The sequence below is a fragment of the Rhipicephalus microplus genome, chromosome 6 (assembly GCF_043290135.1).
Source record: "Rhipicephalus microplus isolate Deutch F79 chromosome 6, USDA_Rmic, whole genome shotgun sequence".
In the NCBI taxonomy this organism is placed as follows: domain Eukaryota; kingdom Metazoa; phylum Arthropoda; class Arachnida; order Ixodida; family Ixodidae; genus Rhipicephalus; species Rhipicephalus microplus.
In genome coordinates this window covers 26121172-26129781 of record NC_134705.1, presented here as the reverse complement: position 1 = coordinate 26129781, position 8610 = coordinate 26121172, and the positions used below count along the sequence as shown (strand labels likewise).

At 44.5% G+C, this 8610-nt stretch overlaps 1 long non-coding RNA gene across 1 annotated transcript; it reads right to left on the bottom strand.

Annotated features, from left to right (window-relative positions):
- Positions 1–4335: 4335 nt before the first annotated feature.
- On the bottom strand, positions 4336–7582 carry LOC142765212 (uncharacterized). Its single transcript, XR_012884101.1, has 3 exons — positions 7293–7582; positions 6246–6318; positions 4336–4630 (listed from the first exon to the last, which is right to left on the bottom strand). It is a non-coding gene; the product is annotated as an uncharacterized LOC142765212 (long non-coding RNA).
- Positions 7583–8610: the final 1028 nt, after the last annotated feature.

Below are 8610 nucleotides of genomic sequence, written 5' to 3'. Positions count from 1 at the left end.
TTCTAGAAGTTTTTAGTGTGGCTCTGTATCGGCTGGCCACCTAAACTTAGCCGTTCGTCTAGTTGTGACGCGATAATAACGTCTGCAACGTAGACATCGGGACTTCGCCTCGAGTTATCTCAACCTGCCCGAAGTCACCTGCAAGCACTAGCCTCCCGGAGCCACCAGCGTAGCAACACCGCTGACATCGCAGTCGTGCCAGAACTCTCTTCGTCTTCTCGCATCCGATCGTCGGGGACGCAACGCTGCCGGTCATCACACGTATGCCTTGACCTGTTTATATCTTCGAACTTTCTTCTCCGTGGTCTATTGTTGTTAGGTTGTGTAGTTTGTAGTATTTCTCTCGCGTAAGCTAATTTATTGTTCTTTATATGTATTTTTCAGTTGTATGAAGTGTTGATGTATTTTGTTAGTTGTATTGAAGTGTTGTATTAGATCCCGTGTGCTGCGATATCTCTAGAGTAAAGTTTCTTTTGTTTTCTCACGTCTCTGATCTTTTCACTGTCTCTGCTTGCGTACGGAATGAACAAACCTGCTGTCATTCCCGTCGCCGACTTCGCGCTGGCGACGCTAGAGTGGCAGCTTGTAACACACAACTTCTGGACAAGGTCTAACTACACTAAACTATGCTACCACTAGACATAGCAAAACTTGACTGATGCGACTCGTAGGACAGCCTCTTGGGAGAGGCATCTGCTGCAGCTGGAATTTACAAAGAGGCACTTGCCTCCCGGCCCTTAGGTATAAGGAGACGGGTATGGCATTGTTGCTATGTAAAAGCCGTTACGGTTTTGACATAACCTCATGCACAAACCATACACATTGACCACCCCGAGCATCACACACATAATCTTAGAAGAGATATATATACTTCACGCGTTTACGGAGCCAATCCTTTTAGGCCTTTTTACAGCCACGCTTCACCGCTCAACATATCCCATATGTCATAGCCGTCAAGACATTTCAGAGTCATTGTCATAGCCCTGTCCGCTGTAGGTATTCTCACCATGAGTCTGGCGCAGCATAGCCCTAGTTGCTCTTGCGCCACAAAATCCAACATAACTAACTAACTCAACTTTCCCAACATAATGTGGGAAAGAGACCCGGTTACCTTAGAGCACAACTCAGTTGATAGTGGAGAATTTTGAAATTTCGGTCATGACTAATTTTAGCCAGCTTGTTGAGTTTCCCACTTGCGTTACTCCCACTGCCACTAGCGTAATAGACATGGTATATACCACTGCCTCTGATCTAGCTTCACGCCTCAATCATCTACCGGGAATGAGTGAACATTGCGTTCATTAACTTCAAAATAAAAGCACGAGTTTTCATCAAGGAAACTGCAAAAAATATTGAGGACTATAGCGAAGGGGACATTGATGAAATTAACACAGAGTTACAATCTTTCTTTGACCTATTTTTTGCTGGTTTTGAGCAGTGATCAAATAAACAAGACTGGTTATATAATAAAAACTATGTACTAGATCTATTTGACAAATAATAGCTAAAAGGAGGGTTTAATCTACTCCTCGTTCTCCCCTGTTCAAAAACACGTTCACATGCATGAGCAATAAAAAGTAGTGGCTATTTAGACACCCGAAATCAACAGCGAGAATATATCATTATCCTTCCTATCAGACATTTAACAGAGAACCCTGTACTGCGCTTTCGAAAGCCAAGAAAGTAATTTCCTTTGCTCAACACTTCCTTTGCTCTAATGCACGTAAGTTTTGGAGCATCATTAGCGGAGGCTGTCCAAATAATTCAATAAGATGTCCCCGTCACTCTTAGTGAGTGTTGCAAAGCTCTGAGTAATGTCTTTGCTGCGCACTTTCATAACAGCATCCCCACAATTTTTGTACATTGAACAAGCACCGATTTCTCGCCCATGCATCCTATTATCATTGATGCAGTTGGCGTCTAAAGACTCTTTGTAAACTCGAAAGCGTCGTCATCGGCTGGTCCAGATTGCATTTTGTCAAAAATGTTGAAGAGCACTCAAGTCTTTTCTTCTTTATTATTGTCAAAAGTTTTTGAAGTCAATACAGATGTCCACCCTGCCATCTGACTGGAAGGCTGGAAAAGGGGTCCCTGTGCGTAAGTCTAGTAATGCACATTCCCCCAATAGCTACTGTCCCATATTGTTAACATCCATTCCAGTAAAAACCATAGAGCATGAAGTAATACTGCAAAGTGGGCTAGTTGGTATGGATGCATCGTAATTTACTTTTTGCGCACACTGACAAAAGAAGTGTACAACACCTGAGTGCATCTTAACTTATTTCCTTCTTTTCTTTGTGTCAGTGTACGCTAACAATAAGCCTTAGCCGGAAGGACATGTTTACGCACACTGCTTTTCTTAATTCACAATAATGATCTCCAATCTTGTGTTTCTTCCTCTACTGTCCGACTCTTTGCAAATGACTGCGTACTATACCAGAAAGTACACAGTCATATTGATCATCTTAACTTAGATAGCACATTCGCATGGTGTCAGACATGATTCATGGCACTTGATATATCGAAATGCAAGAGCATGCTAGTTTCATGTCGCACTCTACCACCCACTGTCCTCGTACGTATTTCCTGAATAACCTCTTATTACCATCTGTTGGCAAATATAAACAATTCGGTGATAACATATATCTTAATCTCTCCTGGAAAACACACAATATGCGTGATTAACAACACTAACCCCTTGTTTGGTTATATGCGCCAAAAAGTTTCATCTGCTTCATCGTCACTTAAGTTAACACTGCATAAAACATTGGTCCGGCCAAGCTTAGAGTGCGCATGCACCATGTGGGGCCCAACTCATGGCATTGCCACTCAAATTCTCAAAGCCACTCAGAATCGCGCAGCGCGCTTATTCTTATCGAATTATCCATGTCATTGCAGTGTGAAATTCATGAAGAGCACCCTAAACTTGCCTGATCTCTCATTACACCGCAAATTACCTCGCTTTAATTTTTTCACAATATCAATCATTATAACAGCCATTTAAAGGACGCCCGCTTTCGTCCACCTCGATTCATATTGTCACGGGGTCGTGACGCGATTGAAGGCAGGAGACGGAATGGTCAGATCAAACTGCTCATTTGGGCGAACCTGTGCCTGCTAAACGGAAAGTCGGGTTACGGTAGCACACTTGCACTGATAGCGAAGCATGCAGCGTTGGCCGTCGATCAAATGACAAGCGGCGAAGTGCGTCGGCATTGGGCTTCATTGATTTACACGTCCGGGACGACTCCGGACGGACCCGGACGCCATCGCCGCATTCATTTTTCTCGGGGACCAACTAAAAGCTCCGCCAACTGGTCCGAGATCACTCGGACGCATGTTCGTTTTTCGCGTGCCTGGCAGCCTGCGGGCGGCGCGGGACCACCCGAACATTTTCTTTTTGTCAGCTGCCATACGACAGCGTGGTGCGCTTGCCGTGCGGTCATCTTAAGTTAGACACGGGAAATTTTCGATGCGATCTTGCCCTCTCGTTGCTTTTCTGTCCGCTTCTCGCATGTTTCTGGATTTCGCATTGTTAGCGCACCCAGTTCTTGTCATCAGTGTTCTGAGCCACGTCGAGCATGTGCGTATTTCCGAAGGTGGGGCAAACCCGCGTTATACTCGCTAGGAGAAACAGCGGTATAACAACCGCGCAGGTCTACGATGCACACACGCTCGAGTAGTTCACTTACAGTAAGTTGCATCACAACAGAAATAGGTATAATTCACTACCTAACTGATTTTCTGGTTCGAATTGGCTCAGCGTTGTGGCCTTTGTCACAGCTATGGAGGAAGCAGACGGCATAGCCTGGCATAGCAGACGCCACAGCGGATGCAGTCAGCATCAAGCGCGCAGATGGCCCGAGGCCGCTCGCATAGAGTTTTCCAAAATTAACTACACTCTAAGCCAAAACGGAGCAACAGGGGTATAGGGGTTGCTCCTTTCAGGGAGCAATTGCATTGCCACTCCCATTACTCTCCTAAAAGGAGTAACTGCAGAGGGAGGAACCGTTGCTCTCCTTTCAGTTCCTCCTTCGGGGGATGAACAGTTACTCCCTCCAGTTACTCCCTGCAGACCAACAGTTACTCCCACCAGTTGCTCCCTGCCGACCAACCATTACTCCCACCAGTTGCTCTTCTAAGAGCAACAGTTACTCTTTACCGTTTCTCCCACGTGTTCGCAGTTACTCTCTGAAAACCAACTGCACATGCTTCCAGTTACTCCTTGGGGAAATGAGTATTTATCTCGAGTATGCTTGTCACACGCTTAACACATGGCGAGAGCTCCTTGGAAGAGCACTGCTTGGGTGCTTCTAACACAAAAAGTGGACAATATTGAAAGGAAAATAAATGCTTTATTGTTCTTTTTATGAGGCGACGTGTGACCACGCGTAAAAGTAGACTTCGCCACACCACAGCCAGCACTAAACAAACACCATGATACATCAAAGGTTTTCTGCGTCATCCGTGGAAAAACAATCTTCAATTTCTAGCATAGGGCAGTCTGTGTCATCATTGGTGAGAGAAGGGCAACTGCTCCAATTCTGAAGAACTCAAGTTTCGCAGCTGGTGTTTCCATCAGGCTAGCGCAGCGGAACGTCACCGCAGGCATATGTGAAGCATCTCATTGCTGCAAGAAAAAAAATAGAAGTGTGAGGTTAAACATGCCAGAATCAATTCATAACAATGAGTCACACACACTGCAGCAGCGCTTACATTCTAGGATGTCTACTGCAAAACGAAATGTGAAAAAAAGGAAGGTTCGGCCAAACGTTACTTGGCAAGCCATATAAATGCTGATGTGATAGACGCTCTTCACATGATGTCTCAGACAGCAATATTTTTGAAGAAAATGTGCTTGATTGATTTGTGGGGTTTAACGTCCCAAAACCACGGAAGAAAATGTGCAGCACCTCAACAAGGCATATTTGTAGCAGTTAAAGATACCCTTAGGTTCAGCTAACTTGTTTCCTATACACAGCTGAGTGACATTTCTATGAGCCCATTCACCAATGGGCATTCTAAGTGAGGTCATGTGTGTGGCAAATAACACGTACTGTCCGCTCATGTTAAAATACTTATTTAACTCGTGCACATAGATGCTCTCGATTCTACTGTTCTATCATACGCTGCTGCGTCTTGAATTGTGCAATACCTGTAGGCACAAGCCAAGCATGCAAAGCCTGCTTGAAAGCAACCATTTGCAGAGGCTACATGATAATCTTCAGTATATTTCTTTGTACCTGACGCAAACGGCTGGACAAAACTATAGACAAAAAATGTAGACCGTGCTACCTTGAAAAAATGCTTTAAATTTAGTAAACTAGGGTGCATTTGTTCACTCGGTTGTCGAGGAAGCAATATATCTTAAGGCATGCACAGATATTCTGATTCTTTGTTTGACAGTGTCACACATAGCTTGCCAATACATATATATTTGAGAGCAACAAGATGTGATGCTTCTATTAGTTCAACGTCTTGTTGGTTCACAGCCAAACAGGTTACTGCTTGTTAGACAAATTGGAATAAGCACACCGTGGTTTCCAAAAAAAAAAGCATTATTAGAAGTTAGCTCCCTGTGTGAATGTCTGCCTATTTATTTTGTACTGCCTTCTACATGTGCCACAAAGACATTTGTTGAGGATGTGCTACCAGTCAAGCCAAGATCGCATACTTGGTCAATGTGATGGAAATACAAACAGAAACACTGCCACCTCTAGTAAGAGCATAACACTTCAGTATCTTGGACTAGCAAAGAGGTGCACAAGAAAGTTAAGCCCACTCTTGCGGAACTTTGAACGCGAATATTTCAGAGTGGGGGAGGTCAACATGCTGTGGCACTTTTAAACCCACGAAACATCTGCAGAAAACAGGGTAAAGGCAAGTCAAGAAACGCTGTTATGAAGGCCTGCGCATGGACAGCTTTGTGAATCTAGGCCCAAGTGTTATGCTTTGTGCAAGCCAAAATCCATGTAAATAGGGAAAGCATACTTTTAGGAGAACCAGCGTAAACAAATCTTGGCAGTTGGCTTTTTAGTACAAACAGCAATCCCTGCAATGAAAACATAAACATTTTATCTTAACGGTAACAGTGTGAGCACACACACGGGCCAGTGGAGCCATGTCGAATTGTCAGTGCCAGTGTAACCATGTGGCATGATGAACTATTCTCTGGCCAACACATGCACAGTTTGCCCCTAAAAAGCGATGCTTTCATATACGTAGTACAAAAAGTCTGCACTTACCAAAATTCACTTGCTTTCTGTACTTTAGCATCGTTGGGAGCATCTGCAGTATAACCAAATTTGTGTCATATCCCTGAAAAAAAAGTAAAAGACATGCATCAAATATTGTTTCATTTGGTAGCAGTGAAGTCAGGTTAAGAACAGCCAAGTGGGAATCAGCCTAATGATGTGCATGCGGCAAATCCCAAACGGTGTTATTGAGGTTGTCGAAATTTTCGTCGATTGGTATTAACGTCGATATGTGACTTCAACGTCATGCCAAGTTTTCACAGCGCATAAAGATTTCATGATGCAGAATAATGACAACGCTAACGAGAACATACAGCATTTATGATTGTCTTTTACAATATTCAGTTTTGCTAAGGTTTTGTATCTTTAAAGAAATCTGAAAGATTTGGGTCATTCCTCCTCCCATTGTTCTGTCAATATGTAAACTGCTCGCTTGATGGTGCGCTTATAAAATAGTACATTCAGCGCAGAGGTGAAGCAAGTGACGCAGTGATGTGGGCAGATTTTTTTTTTTTTTTTTCAGGCGTGCGGGGAGGGGGGGGGGGGTCCGCTTATCTGAATAGGCCGGGCAAGCGAATATGGTCGTCAATTTGGGCTCCCTACGCCCGGCCTAAAAAAATTCTGTGCGCAACCGCCTGGCTATACCAGTGAAGTGATGCGACAATGATTTGTTCACTTACTGATTTACATACACTTTACAGCTCTAAAAAATGCGGCCCAAGGCCCCAACACTTAGCCGTTAACATTACATAAAGCCAATGGTAGAAAAGTGCCAGTATGAATGCAGCTACAACCCCGCCCCAATGTTTTTTCAAGCGAGGTAGTGTTGCGGAAATGAACTTTTAACTGCAAAAGTACACTGGCACTGCAGTGGTGACAGGGGAAGCATGAGGGTATGCAGGCGGTAATAGAGGTAATTTAGTCCGATACGGCTAGCAATGGATACGGTGAATAAGAGCAAATCATTTCTCTTTCAATAGCGCAACCACTCAACAATGTATTGTAAGAGCAATAAATCTTGCTGGAAATGCCACTCACCTGCACGCTGATGCATGCACAGTCCTTTGTCCGACAAGCGAACAGGCTTGCAGATAGCTGAAGACGTGTTTACGATGTGTTTGTTCCACCCGGCAGCAAAATCCACAACTACTTCGCGCTCCATAAAGATAAATATACACTAACCTTCATCACGAATAAGTAGAAACGCAAATCTGCGACACACACACACGATCAAAACATAGCTCACAAGCCCGCACGTCCATGTGCTCGCCGACTACAGACCAAATGAATATGAGTAGTGCGAACGCGAACCTAGTTGCGCCGAAAAAAAAAACATCGAGCAGTGGCAGCACAGGCGTCAGCGCAATGATTTCAGTGTGTTCTCCTAATACAATTATAAAATAAAAACTGAGGTACACTAAAACCCATAAATAAACATAAAAAGCTGAGTGTATTTTTTATTCAGTGCTAGTCAACATAAACACTGAATAAAAATTACTTTGTAACTTACATCGTTTGCTACGCTAGCGCCACACTTGTCGTGCGGGCGCAGATGGCGCAGACTTGTCATTCTGCCCTCAAACTACACGATGAAGCGTGCTACTAAGTGTATGGCTGATGAGAAGCGCGTCTGGGTCCGCTTTTTTTTTTTCTTCTCCGATATATCTGGGCGGGGGAGGGGGGGGGGGGGCTCCTTATGCACGTGTTTCGGTGCTTGATCGACTTTGACGCCCTTACTTCGCGGACGAACGGCGTGTCTAGGCTATTTTTATCGTTGTTTTGCACGTGTTTCGGCGTTCGGTCCGCTTTGACGTGCCACCTCTCCATTCTGCTGCTGCGTGTGTTAGGTATTTGCCGTACTGTATTCTCAGGCCTTCTGTGTTCAGCCAGCGCTGCTATCTTATTATCTACGGATGCTAAAATAAATCACTGTTCTGGTTTGGTGAAGTTTGGCACACAGAACAAACAATAATCTGGCCCATGAATATCAATGTGGGCGGCATGCATATTTGTGTGCGGTGTCCTGCCGGGGAGTAACCGTTGCGTGACGGGAGCATTTACAGCGGTTCCTCCTTCCGTTGCTCCCTTACAAACTTACGATGAATACAGTTGCTCCCCCATTCTCGAACAAGTCGGCCATCTTGTTCCGCTTGGTCTTTTCTGAGAGTAACAGTCGGTCTGAAGGAGTAAAAACAGCCGTTGCTCCCATTTCGGCCATTTTTGGCTTAAAGTGTAGAGGGCATTCTGGTGCTGCGATCGTTCAGCGACCATAGGAATGATGGGTAGCACCCACATTTGCCTAGTCTTCGTACTTGCGGGCGGCGAATCGTACTTGCGGCTTAGTTTTTTGCTGTGT